Here is a 14,618-nt window from a genome sequence, read left to right as displayed (position 1 = left end):
ATGGCAAGTTTTAGGTGAAGACTATAATGAAAAGCCTAAGCTGGTAAAGCCACTTACATTCAGTTGATTAAAAGCTTAAGAACTCTTCACATGAAGAAGAATAAAAATGAAGTTGAATGGTGGCAGTGTCATGATCTGGTAAGCAGATCTCAAAGTGGCAGGCATGGGAAAGGATTATCCTAAGGAGAATATGCTGCCTTTCTTGTAAATGCTCACTGTGGTTAGCAACCTAATGCAGGCAGCTGTGTGCCATCAGCTGCTTTGGCCATCTCCATGTGGAGCATGTAGGTGTGATCCACAGCCACCTGCCTTCTACCTATACTGGTGCTTGCCCAAACAGGATTTATGGTAGGTTAAAACTTCTGAATCCAAGGCACCTTTCAGCTGCACTCACATGTTTGCTATCCTTGCAGATAGTGTCATTATTGCAGTTATTTTTTGCATCGTTTCAGTGATATGTTTCCCTCTGTGGTGTTATGTGCAGTTGCTTCACCACAGATGTAAAATAGAATGTAGGGCATGAAAAGGAAATGAGCATGTGAAAGTGCAGAATTAGAGGGTTTAAGCTTGGGAAATGCTTGTATTAGCTTTGTTGCCAGAGAAATATCGTGGACTCATACTCTGAACGTGAAATTAAATATAGTTGCAGAAGTCTTTCCTGACACCTGACTCCTGTGAGAGGAGTTCACCTGTAACTAGAAGTGCTACCAGCATGGATATGAGTATGATCCGCATGTGGGGCTGGGTTGTTGGAAAACTGAGAGCAGTAATGTATTTTTCAACTGTGGAAGATATGTGCAGATAAGCTTCTGCAAAAGCTACTGTAAAATAGAGGGAAGTTTTGCTGCAGATACAAATCTTATCTAATGCTTAAATGTGGTGCAATATGTAGTTTGTACCCAACAAAGTAAATTGTGCTCAAATGAGCAAACCTGCTCATTTGAAAGAAGACTGAAAGAACATTGGCACAAGAAAAAACTTGGCTGATTATTTAAAAATAAATTATTATCTTAGATACTCTTGGAGAATGTGGTAAGCATTGTGATTTAGCTGGTTTAATATTTCACTTTAAGACTTTTCCATCAGAGTCTCTTCCTGCCCAACACATTCAGCTAGTGCTCCCCTGGGTTTTTTGATTCATAGGTACAACAGCTTCTCTGACGTGTGTAATGTCCCTGGCCATAGGAAGCTTTGGCATGAGCAGGTACAGTTCCCACTGAAGCCCATGAGGATATCCCCTGGAGTCAGAGCTTAGTTTTACTCCTGAAGCATAACAGGACTGAAAAGACTCCATATACTGTTGCTGAGAACACATCTTTAATCTTTCTTTTTTTTTTTTTTTTTTTTTCCTTCTAACAAGGAATCATATTTGTGGCTTGCTATGAATATGGTCGCATGGTACAGGGTTGAAATTGCAAAGGAAAATATGATGAATGACCCTGAGTACTACCTCCCCCACTGTTTAGCTTTGATGGCTTTACATGTGTTACTATTTTCTCTCTAACAACTGAATCTTATATATTTGCCCTTGAATTTGACACTTATACATTTTTTTTTAACCTAGATGTAACAAAGATATTGTCCATAACTAAGAAGTTAGTTTCTTTAAAAAAACAAAAAACAAAACAAACAAACAAACAAAAAAACAACAAAAAACACCACTGCTATCATTATTAGTAAGCCCAAGGGGCCCATAAAACTTTCAGTGGTTCCCAGATGAAAACGTTTGCTTTTGGCTCAAGCTGTTATTTTAGATCTGTCTAAAATTTAAATTTAAATAAGATGTGTCCTCAAAAAACTGTTGAACTGATATTTTATTTAGATATTCTTTGTCTTCTATTGAACAGAGATTCTCCCTGTAAATTATACTTATGGGAAATCGTTTGCTCTTGGCTCCAAGCTCTTTTGCATTTAGGACAGTGAATGAAATCAGTAAGAGGTCTTTTGCAATGTACCTGTAGTAACTGGACTGTATTTTACTTTCTACCTGTCCTACCAATCAGTACTTTCAGTATTTAAAAGTATGTTTCTAATTTTAAAAAGTGGTTAAGCCATTGCTAATAATTTGATAAAACTATTAGCCTTTCCATTCAGCATTAGAAATTCAACATTGTGCTTCTGAGAATGTGGCCTCAATAAAAATTAGATCAGGAGGAACAAAACCCAGAAATTCTCTAGAAACAAAAGAGGAATTTCTTTCTTGTTAAGTCTGTTGCCAAACAAAAACAGAACAAAGCAACAACAACAACAAAACCAACGTAAAACAGGCTAATGAATTTCATTAGCTTTAAAAAACAAAATAAAATAAACTTACCATTAGTTTTAATATTCTCAGGATTAATCAGTTGCCTTCTTAATTGCAGAATATATCTTTTTTTATTTTATTTATTTTATTTTTTCCATTCTCTCTCTACAGCATTTCAAGTTTTGCCTCAGTCTCTAAACTTTGCAGGCTGCTGTTTTCAGAAAATTGGTTTTAAGAGCATCTTTGCTTCCCTGGACAGTTTCTCCCAGTTCTGCTCACTTGCCATTCTTCTGCTAACCTACAAGACTCCGTTTCCAGTAAATTTGTTCCTCAGTCTTGAACCTTTCTTTCAGGCTGTTAGCATGTTAAGCTTACCTAGAAGGATGGACAGATAAGATATTTATATATTTATTTATTTTTCTGTGATACCACCAATCAAGCATCCAGTCTTGACTACTGAAGATAGTATTATTTTCCTTCTCCTCTTGATTCTTACTTGATTCTCTGCACTTGATTCTTAACATTGATCACATGTATTCAGTGGCTGTTATGAGCATGACTGGTGCAATAATGTTGGGGCAGATGCCCACTGTGAAACTATTAGTGGGGAATTTATGTCTTTTAGTGCAGAAACTGAGTCTGCCTACTACACCAGAAAACAGCTGGTTAGATGGAAGATTTTAACATTGGCTGCAGAGGAATTGTATCTCAATGGCTTCAATGTTTTAGACATTTACTTCTGGTTTAATACAGCATTAAATATGTAAGTAATTCCTGTAGGAGGCAACAGGTTTTAGTTACAGCAGAGCATATTCCTGAATGCAAACCCATACTTTTACGTGATTTTCCAAGTAAAAGTGTTTCCATGAATAAGGGTCTTAGAATGCAGGGCAGTAAACACTGTAATTTTCCCTGCTGATGTGCTGTTTGGCAGGGAACAGAAAGGTCTTTCCCCAGCCTCAGGAAGCACTCAGTTCTTGCCTGTTTGCCTTGGAGATGCATGCAGTTAGTGATGTCCTACTTTATGAGGACAAAAATAGGGACCATTCTCTCAATTACAAAAGACAATGTGTTATGCAGACTAGTGCATAACTAGTTATGCATAACTAATGCACGTTATTTTTTCAAACTGATTACGATTTGAAATGAATGTTGATCATATAGCTCATATTGATCATATAGGAAAATAATTTCTTCATCATAGATATTTATTGTAGATGTTGATGTATTTTTTGAGATATTTCCATGTTGCATGGAAATTTTCCATAGGACATTTTAGCAAGCACTAGGTCTACTAAATGGTGAAGATACTTTGCAGAATGCGATGTGGTGTTTCTGGGTTAAGTCCCTCTTTTTCTTGTTGGATTGCCTGTTACTTTTACATACATTTTAATAACAGTTTGTGAGGAAAAGTCAGCTTTGAAATTACCACTTAAAACTTAATAAAGCTTGAGTCAGCATTGTTAAATATTTCCTTTTATTTAGAAAACCTTTTATATCTAATATAATTTTCCAGAGGAAACTGAATACAAATATACAACATCCATGTTCTGCATGGTCATTTTTCATCATAGCCTTTGATGGCTATCAGGATTTTCTTTTGGTAACTAACAAAGCTAAAGCTTTAAATAAATCTTTTAAAATAAACAAGTATCTATTGTTATGTTCAAGTGCTTGTGTAGGCAAACCCTTCTACTGAATAAACTTTGCTTAAATTTTTGTCACTTATTTATGTGGAATTTAATTCTGTTTGAATATTTGAATCTGATGTTTCCTTCTGGTTTGTTGAGTTTCCACAAGTACCAAAATTATATTACCAAACACTTACAGCTATAACTCATGAATGCATCTGACGTGGTCAGAGACCAGGTAAATGCACACCAGCTCATGTTTCTCATCAGCATTTCTGATGTTAGATACTGAAGTAGAACAACAAAATGAACACTGGACCTATGTGGCAGTGACAACTCAAGGGCCTTGTTTTTCAGCATGGGTCCTCTTCATAGATAGATGGATCTCTTTTTCAGACAAATATGCATGAAGATTATATGATAGAACAGCTTCTCTGGAGAATGTGTATAAATTTTGAAAAATTACACTTTCATTTGGTAGAGTAAATCTACCTTCTGTAAGTGAATGAAACTCTCCCAGTAAAAGCACAAACTTTGGTTAGTATACTAAGGGTCCGAAGAAGGGTTTTTAAAAGGCAGCAGCTAAATTAACACCCATTTCTCTTCCTGTTCTTGAGCAATACATGTCTACTGGCAAAAATAGATAGCAGGAACGTTAACTTGGTTCATACTACACTGTTTTGCTACTGTCAAAAATTAGCTGTTTTGTAATGTTTTAATCTTTTCCTCCTTTAGTCTAACCACGCCAGGAGGTCTATCAGCAATTTTCCAGATATAGATATTTTTTGCTTTATAACAATGTTGATTGCAGTGACTAAGTTTAGCAGTCTCAGTTCAAGAATTTTGTTGATTTATTTTGTTCTCATGTTATCCAATGATTTGTTAAAACATTAATAAGTGGTTTCTAAGGAGTTCCTAATAATTCTTAATGTGGGCTTTTTTTTTTTTTTTTTTTTTTTAAGGCTTTTAGATGTAAATTGATAGGGATTTAATAATTAGCACTTTCACACAAGCATCCTGATACTGCAAATCTTTTCAGAATTTATCCAGTTTACAAGAGTGGGTTTACAGGGCAGCCAGCAGAAAAGCTAGCAGTGTTGTTTGATGTTGTATCAGAACATCTGGGTTTAGCACCAGCATAGTATGGTCTTATGGAAACAATATATTTCCTTAAAGTGATATTTGGCTCTATTTTATGGAATTCTTATTACAGAATTTATGGAAGAGAGTAAACATAAAAGGTCTTTTACTTACAGCTTAGTATAATAACTCCTGCATGGTTTATTTCATTGTATAATTTTATTTTCTTGCTTGTTTTCATGTGATTTTAAAACAACAAAGACACAAAACTCTTTATTAAAACATTAATTAGAGTTTTTTTTTTTTTTTTTTTTTTTTTTTTTTTTAATAACAACTGTTAATGAAACCTGTTTCATTCCACTTTCGATTAAAGAGGATCCTAAGAGTGACTCTTTTCAGGGGTTGTGTGAAACTGTTATCAAAGCACAGGCAAAAATGAGTTTCCCTAGTGCACTAGAGATGCTGTCAGTAGGGGAAAATACCTTAGGTATATAGCCCATGTCCAAACCAAAAGCCAGACTACAAGGAAGGAACAAGTGAACAAATAACCTACTTCACTGATTTTCTTAAATGAAGAAATCCTAATACATGGCTGGCAGATACCTTTGTCTGAATTGTCAGAACTGAAAAATACGTTTTATACGTCCTCTCTTCATAGTCTCTCCTTCTCTCTGCTGTATGTACTTGTGCATAAAAAAAGGTTGTACTAACGGAGGTCTAGTACCACTTAGTGTCATGGTGATAAGGGTAGTCTCTGAAGGTAGGAACAGTTGCTTAAGCTCTATTCAAGTTTCTCTAGCTCATAGAAAAGAGTGAAATAAGAATTTTTCCTCTTCTTGTTGAACAGCATACTATATGGGCAGTCCATATTTCACAGTAAATCAGTAATGGTTCTGTAGTATTGCTTGTAGTCACAGAAAGCTGGAAACTTAAAAGCTGTCTCAGGCTGAAAATGAGAATGACGAGTGAAGGTAGCAGCAACTCACTTTTATGCACAGTAATGAGAGGTGGGCCCCTTCTTAATTTGCTTTGCTGACATCTGTTTTCACCTTCAAATTTCTTGTACCTTTATTTTTAAAAACAGGTTTAAAATGCCCCCATTTGACGTGTGTGTAGGGGAAAGTTCTGGATGACTTTTTTTTTTTTTTTTTTTTTTTTTTTTTCTTGTCTGTGATTTAAAAAAAAAAATTGTCTCTTTCAGACTGGCCCTGGATGTTTTCAATTTTCAGTCCAAACATTGGGAAAAAAAGTTGTCTCCAAACCTGCCCCAGATTCTCATCCCTCTTTGTGTAACTGTACACCAGAACAGAGTTATGAGCCAGTGTGTTCTCTGACTAGGCCATGCTCCTAAGGGCAGTCTTATTTTTTTCAAGTATCTTCACATCAAATGAAAACTCTAACAAAAGAAAGGCATTTTTCCCTCTTGTAGTTTGAAATGAAGATAGAAAAAGGGAAAACCAAACCTGTTCATGCTGAAGAGCAAAAAAAGGGTAAATAAAATTGAAAGTTTGCATAGAGTAGAAACAAAGCATTCTATTAAAATTACAATTATAAAATTATATATTAAAATATTCTTCCTTTAAACTTCTTGCTGATTAGGATTTCAGATTCAGTGAGGCACAAGATCTTGCTAAAGAAACATCTTTTGCTTGTTGTTTGTAATGGGAAAAAACAGTGCCATTAATGCTAAGGAACTATTAGGGAAATATCTTGGCATTTTTAATGTAAGAGAGGAAGCAAATCATGCTCATATGTATCTTTTGTCCGGCTTGGAATTATCTCTATCATGTTGGAAGTTTTTATTCGGAAGTCTGTGTTGACTCTCATGATTAGGGCCAGAAATCTTACAGCTGACAGGAAAGTGACCTATAAATAATGGTCTATGATGGACTTGTCATATAGTCATTAAATGAAATATTCTAGTACCTGTTTCCTTTGTCTTGTTTCTCAGTTTCCGTCTTCTTCAAAGTTATTCCTTTTGACATATCCCACTAGTTATCTGGTAAGTGTAGGTTTTCTTTGTCCTGTAAGTGAATTCTGTTTTTACTGCAAAAACAACAATTTTGAACATATTATTGCAATAATTTTCATGAAGCATAACTCCACTCAAATATAATTGGCTCTAGCCAGCATGCATTTCCAAGTCAAATATGTTTTAATGTAAAGGTTTATACTTACATGTATATGCATATATAAACAAAAATAAAAAAGGACTAGAAGGAGTCTTTTGCAATGCAGTGTGGATTCTGGGGTTGTGAGCAAATGAAAAAGTGAGAATTTAGTAAGACTGTAAATTCACAACACATCAAATGCTCTGCAGTAATTACATACAAGCCTTCTATAGCTGCCACATCATATAAAGAAAAACAGGCAGTTCATGGTAACAGCCCATCTTCCCTCTTTTAGCTAATAATAAAACTCTTTCAGCAAGAATTACTTCATTTCACTTAGTAATGGTAAAAAATGCCCATATGGAATGTTTATATGATGTGGTGGATTCTCTCTGAGTTTGCATCCCAACTTTTTGCACTGTGACTTACTGTTTGGTTGTATCTTTAATGGCCTGTCCATAGAAAAGGGACATGCTTGTCATTGAGGTGGAGGAAGATGTTAGAGGAGAAAGACGTTCTGGCTCCACTGTACTCTATGTGAATTTTACTATTGAATTAACTGAATCCAGGATTTCACCCCAAACTTGCAATTCAGATCTCCCTTGTTTATTCTGAGTAATGAGGCAAACAGAAACACTCGTGCCAAATCTGCTTTGTTAACATGAAGCCTGCCAAAAGTGAACTCCCATTGCAATGCACTTCAGTAAATGTTACATGTGTAGCCTTAGTAGTTGACTCTGTTTAAAAGGCATAATAGAACACTGTGTGAAAGAAGAGCCATAAAAACTGGGGTTTGTGCCATCTGTGTTTCTGTAAAACTTGCAGAAAATTTATGTTGTAAAAGAAATTAGGGTAGGCTTAATGACAAGTGATAACTCAGTTACTTTGACATCTTCTCTGGACCTTTGTTTTAATTAATAAGCTTACATCATCTACATGAAGAGATAGTATGACTGCAAGATCCCCATTGTTGTATCTGCCAGTCCCATCTTCTCTCCTTTTTGAAGCAAAAGTGAGTTACTACAGGAAAAAGAATTACGCATTTGTCTAAGTGGCTTACTAGACCAGATTCTTCCCCTTGAGATTATGCTTGGTTGATGTAATGAATAACAACAAACATATTTTCTTTCTAGTTGACTCTCAAGGATAACTTTTAGCTCATGTAATTCATCTCACTATGCTTGAGTAACTCAATACGTACACTGTTCACTCATCACTTGAATCCTGATTTTTTTAACCAACATAATTTTTTTGTTGACCTACAGTAGAAAATATGCTGTGATCTGTGCCATGGACATTACTTGTAATGTTTATAAAACAATTAAAGTGATGAACACAGATCTTTGAAGACTACTTATGTATGCAAACTATGCCTATGATTTCATTTGCTTTAGCAAGGTTGCACATCTGCTTATAAAAATGTCACTTTTTGGCAGGGCTGTAAATAATGTTTTTCTACTGTAATGAAGCAGTTCATCTGCTCAGCTGGCTGGTCACACACTAACCATAAGGAAGTGGAATCATAGTTCATAACCAGGGATGGAGGGATGGAGCTGTTCCACCTCTTTTTTTTTAGCTAACTTCAACAAATAAGGAGATACAGAAATAGACTGTGAAAGACATGCTTGTAACAGTGCTAGTATTAAAAGTCTTACAGATATCAATGTGAACCAACTTTGTTTTCTTTCTTTTCTAATCAGTTTTACAAAGCTGTCCTGAAAAGATACAGTACATCTGAAATAAAGCAAATAGAAATATAGGATATTTCATGTAAACAGGCCATACATGTGTACAGTGTAGGAACCAGAGATTTCATACTTTTGCAAGCATTTTCTTTAATGGCCACCATTGTGTTGGATTAAGTCAGCTACATTTCAGTCATACTCTTCATATTGGGCTATTTATTATTTGTGTCCTATTTACATATTTATTTTCATTAGAAAGAGTGCTACTCTCATGCTACTGCATGGATTGACTAAATGGCATGTATAGTATTCAAAATGCTATTAACATAAATTAGGATCACTCTGTGACGGCAGAAATATGAAAGCACAAGAATATTTCCAATGCACCAAATGTGTCCTTTCAGACTGTGCAGGTATTACCTGGAAAGCTAAAGGAGTTTGACTGAGATCCACTACATACAGTATCTGATCTCTAATTCCTCATCCTTGTGCAAAACAAACCTCTTCACAATATGCTCACCGGTTTACTATAGTGAAAGCATCCTAAAGGTATAGTTTCTTGTCAAGTCAGCTAGTGTTTGTTGGCTGTAAAGGACATGGAAAATGTAATATTAAAAGTACACAGACTATAAGGTTATAATGCAGTGCATGCATATGTTAATCTCTAAAAAAATATTTAATAGGAAAAGTAAGAATCTCTTTGAAGGAAAGAAAACCTGTGTATTTATCACCATTTTCCTAGGTGAGAGGTCCTGAGGTTGCTCAAGCTAAGGTTCTTTAGCTTCCAGGATAATAGAAAGCAATTCATTTTAATTTTAATATACCTCTATAAACACAGGACCCAAAATTTTGGCAAGAAAATTTGTATAGGGGTTCTTGGCCTATTACATGCATATTAGTAAAGAACACGTCTATATATTTTCAAATGATGGCTAGTCATTTACTCATTTGACCATCTGCTATTGTAATCTTTTATAAAAGGATTGGAAAAAATCCTGTTTTGTATGCTTAGCTAAGAAATTTGAAATTCTGAACCAGTTCTTAGTCTTTTAGATACATGACCTAAAAACAAACCTAGTAAACTATTAGGGGTTAGTAGCACACCAGAAATATGTAGATTTTCAATGATGCAGGAAATAGAATTTAAACTTCTTGGTCTTACCATTTCAGACTGTTGCTCAACAGAATATATTTGTTTGCGGTCTGGAGCTTTCTTCTCCAGATGTGGGTTTCAAGGTGTTGTCAATACAAAAGTCTTGAAATTCTTTGCCTTTTTAGCAAAACAATTTTAATGGATGATTTTCTAATTAACTTACAGCACTTGCCAAGGCTTTTGCATAATTTTCCAGTTTTAATATATTTGACTGAATGGTAGCCTGCAGAGTAATGTCAAATAAACACATGTTTCAAACAAGAACTGGGGGAAATGTAATTTTCCACCCACTAACAGGCTGACCATATATTCAGACATGGTATTTGGCAGGAACTTGATTCAATAAGTTATGAATAGCTGCTGCCCACTGTTTTACTACACCCCCTACAAAGGGCTGCAGTGAGGACCTGCATAGTCTACAACTGCAAGGGGACCCAAAATTCCAGGGTTGCGGGAGTCCAATACTTCAGATCAGCAGGAGAACTACAAAGCTGGCAATGAACAAGGAAGCAGCAGAACCCTAATTGAGACTGAATTAATGCTGATGTGATGATTTGAAATCCAACTTGAAAAATAAAACAACAACAGATCTGGCTCTATATGGCCTGATATTGCCACCCAGCCTGAATTACTGTTGACAGCTCGTAACTTTATTGCACCAGCATGCCTGATTGCTGTCATTGTGCCAAGGATTTGATACTTCTGAAATTCAAACTGGGAAGGAGAGCAGATCAGATCTGAAAATAAACAATCAAATTAAACTTTCTGTGGCAGATGCATGTTTACCACATCTTCATATAGGCAGCTGAAAGACCTTGGAGGTTGCTGAATGTGAGTTCCATAAGAAAAGAGTTATACAGTACTATTAATACATAGCAATTTCCGTCTGTAAATCTGTACAATGAAACTGAGTTTTTTTTCTTCTCCCTCACATGTTTAAAAGCCAACATGTACAACATTTAAGAAAAGATTTTTCAAAGAGGAAAGTAAAAGGAGTTTGAATCCTAACTCCCAACTGTGGCAGAAACCCAAGACCATGTAGGTCTTGATCTGGAAATAAAAGCCCCAAACCACTGAAAAGTCTTCTACTGATTCCAGCTGGATTTGAGATAGACCTGTAACAAGTCAGCTGTAGATCTCAGAGGCAGAGGGTCATAACGGAGCCCTTCCTACATCCTCTAGTTAATGGTCAAAGCAAAACAGTGCAGCACTAACTGCTTTGGACAGGTATAACTTAAAACAAAGGAGTTAGTTTCTCCCTTAGACACTAAAACTTGTTCTAATACAGTGAGAAATATGAGCTGATTTTGCCATATTAAAAAAGAAGTCCTTACACACATGACCTTTCAACCTTATTGAAATGGAAGCTATGAGGATGCTGTTGAAGAGAAAAGCACCTGCCGCAGATTTGGGCACCACGAGTTAGTGTGGGTCTAGCTTTATGATGCTGTACCTCCTGGCTGCAAGAGCAGTCCCTCTGAAAGTTCTCTCAGTTGCTTTTGAAAGGTCTTAGTCTTGAGAACTGTTGTTAGTCTGTGTGTGTAGTGTTGGTTTTCCTGTGCAGCCTCCCATCATGGTGTTGCTCTCGTGCATGCAGTTCTACTTTCCTGTTAATGTTGTATGTTTTCTGTGGTGCAGTTCTTCTCTTCTAAAGGTGCTTCTAAAATATTATAATGAGGGGTACAACATTTGTGGGTCTGGTGGGAGACTCCAGACTTTGTTTAACTGTACTCTTTTATAATCCTTTGTTTAATGGCAGTCTCTTGTTTAACAGTACTTCATGAGTAAGGATGAGATGCTGTTTCCTCTAGCACAATTTATTGCTCAGTGTTTCACAGAAAATATCCTTAAGCCAGAAAAATCCACAAAAAGACCATTATTTCTTTTCATCTTGTGCAGAAGTGGAAAAATACACATTAGAAATGATGTTTTCCATATAGGACTCTGCACAAAGTGCAGTCCAAAAGCCACTGTAAGGTAAAAGACACTTGTACAGAGCATTGCAGAGAGGTAACGGTACTATAGGCTAATATTGAGACAAGCATCTCATTAAAATGTGTCAGATTTGTTTAACCAGTTATACACCTTGTATTTCTCAACTTTGCTATCTTACCCAATGAAACTGTCCTTCTGTCTGGCATCAGTTTGGCTTCTTGTCTAGTGCAGCACAACCTCCAATTCTTAGGCATTGTCAGAAATTCTTTGCTTTAAAACGAGCTTTTATGAAACAGCTTTTGTGTCTACAGGTTTAGGAAAATCAGCATTACCCTGCTGATCTTTTAGGTGTTTGGCAATACAATGAAACAATTACAAATTAGGTGGGGTTTCCCTTTTGCTGTGGAGATCTTGAGCACACCTACTTCCATCCTGACAGCAGCTACTTGATGTTCAAACAACATTAGAGGCAGCTAATGTCATAAGAATAACTGCAAAGCCACCCCAAAATATTTTGGAAAAGCAAAGCACAGGATCTCATTGCTTCAGCTATGTTGGTCAAAAAATCTACAAAATCTAGGTCTCACCCTGACCAGTTGCTTCCAAATGACTAGATCCAGCCCACCAGCACTAGGTACTTTGTTCATATTTTGATGGCAGTACATGGTTCAATTTACATGTCACTGTATTTATGGTGAGAATGTGCATTAGAATTCACACTGATGTGGCACGCAGACATTTTAAAAGTGGGTAAACTATATCAAAATTGGGGAGGACTATAAGGAGCAATATGTTATTCTGATAGGATAAGCAGAGAAAAAACAAATGTTATTTGAAGAAATAGCTCTTAAAAATAGTTTTCTTTCACTTTACATTCCTGGTAGTGGCTTGGTTTGTTGTTTCACCTTCCATGTCTCATGTGAATGAGATCCAATCTTACTAATTCAAACTGCTCATCTACCAGCAGAGTTTTGTATCAGGTTCCTACTGTCTTTATCCTGGCCTGCTTGTTTATATAATTAAGGCATTATGGTTTGTTTGTTTTTGAATATATCAGTTCTTCAAAATGATTTCTATCTATAGTCTCTCTACACATTTATTTATATCTGTATGTGTGTCTGTAAATATAAAAAAAACTATAAGGAGCTTATACAAGCTGAGTTATAAGAAAATGTAAGTTAAATGACTTTAAGTTCAGTTTGCATACTTAAATAGGCTGACTTTATAGCTTAAAACCTATGTACTATTGATATCTGTCTGTTCTTCATGTATAGCAGGTGGTTCAAAGAAAAATGCTGCTCTACTACATATTAGCTTTGGGTTTTCTATTTCTAGAGAGAGGCACAAACTTCGTAAAACAGATGGCTGTGTTGACAGCTTGCCAGAAACTGAGGGACCGCACTTAGTCTCCATAAAAACATGAAGAAAAATTGCTATTTATTCATAGCACCTCTCTAGTAACTGCTGTTTAAACCCAGTAGTGATGGGCTTTATTTAAAAATAAAAAGGGGGGGGGGGGGGAGGGATAAGCAGTAATGTCAGTTCTAGTTTAGACTTTACAGGTAGCACCTTAGATAACCCTTTCTTTCTGGGGAGAAAAAAAAGGGGGAGGGAGGAGACAGTAGTAGAAACCATTTAATCTAGTGTGCTGGCAATCCATGCTTTAATCCTCTGAAGTGAGGAAATGGGATTTCCTGACGTGGTGTGCCAATGCAAAATGCATTATGTGCTACTAAGGGAACCCCTGGCCCACCCAGTGCCAGGAGGCTCATTTAACAGTTTTGCTAACATGGTTTTCAGTGCAAGATGCACTGCTTATCCAGCTTGTTCACCTCTTCTGTGTTCTGAATATACTGGATACAAGGCAAAAATATACAGCAGGTATATACCAGGTATAAGTAAGACCGATAGCTTCTTCTTATTTATTTATTTTATTGAGAGTAAAGCAAGAACTAGGAGATGTAACAACTTTTCCTAACTATGGGTTTCAGCTGACGTTCAAATATAGAAAAGTTTATTTTGTCTTCAAGTATTTTAATTAGCCGGGTAACATTGCAAGTCAACAGGAAGAAACACCACCAACATTTCAAAGGAATATACAGCAGACTATAGCATATTGTAGCTGTTGTTTTTAACTGTCTTTTTAACACTGAAACTGAAGTAATTAAATATACATTAAGCAAATGCAGCAAGACAGACCCAAAAGTTTTGTCCTAGAGAGAGGCTGAATGTACTTTGTATTATGGTGTTTATTCCTTCTGCCTTTTCCTCTTGTTCAAACAGCAGGACTTCAGGCAATCAGCCAAGATGGATGCGGTCCTTCCCAAGCCTGCTATCTTTCCACAATCAGGAGGCTATGCTTTTGCAGAAGAGAGCTTGACTGACACTTCAGTGTGATCAAGTGTAAACTCAATATTTGGATGTTGTATTTATTGATAGTGTGAAAAAAGGAAAATTCCTTACTAGTGACTTCTGAGCTGTGTGAAGTCTCATGTGCAACCTGACCTAGAGCTGACTTTGGGCAGGTAGTGTGGAGGTTTCTAGTGAGCTTGGTAGGCAGCGAAGGAATCTGTCTGCAGGGTGAAGCCCGGGGCTCCCGTGCAAAGTCCAGTCAGAGAAGGGATCTTTGCTGAACTCTTCCTTTATCTTTGAAATCAATGTGTGAGAGCTGTCGTTTAATGGCTGAAGGCAATCTTGTTGCTGCCATCCTGGACATGTATGTGGTCCTGGCCTACTAAAGTACTTTTGGCTACAGGGATCAAATGGATGATAAGCACC

This window comes from Aythya marila (assembly GCF_965140915.1).
Source record: "Aythya marila genome assembly, chromosome: 4".
Lineage (NCBI taxonomy): Eukaryota > Metazoa > Chordata > Aves > Anseriformes > Anatidae > Aythya > Aythya marila.
The sequence above is the reverse complement of the archived record's forward strand: the minus strand, read 5'-3'. Positions refer to the sequence as shown.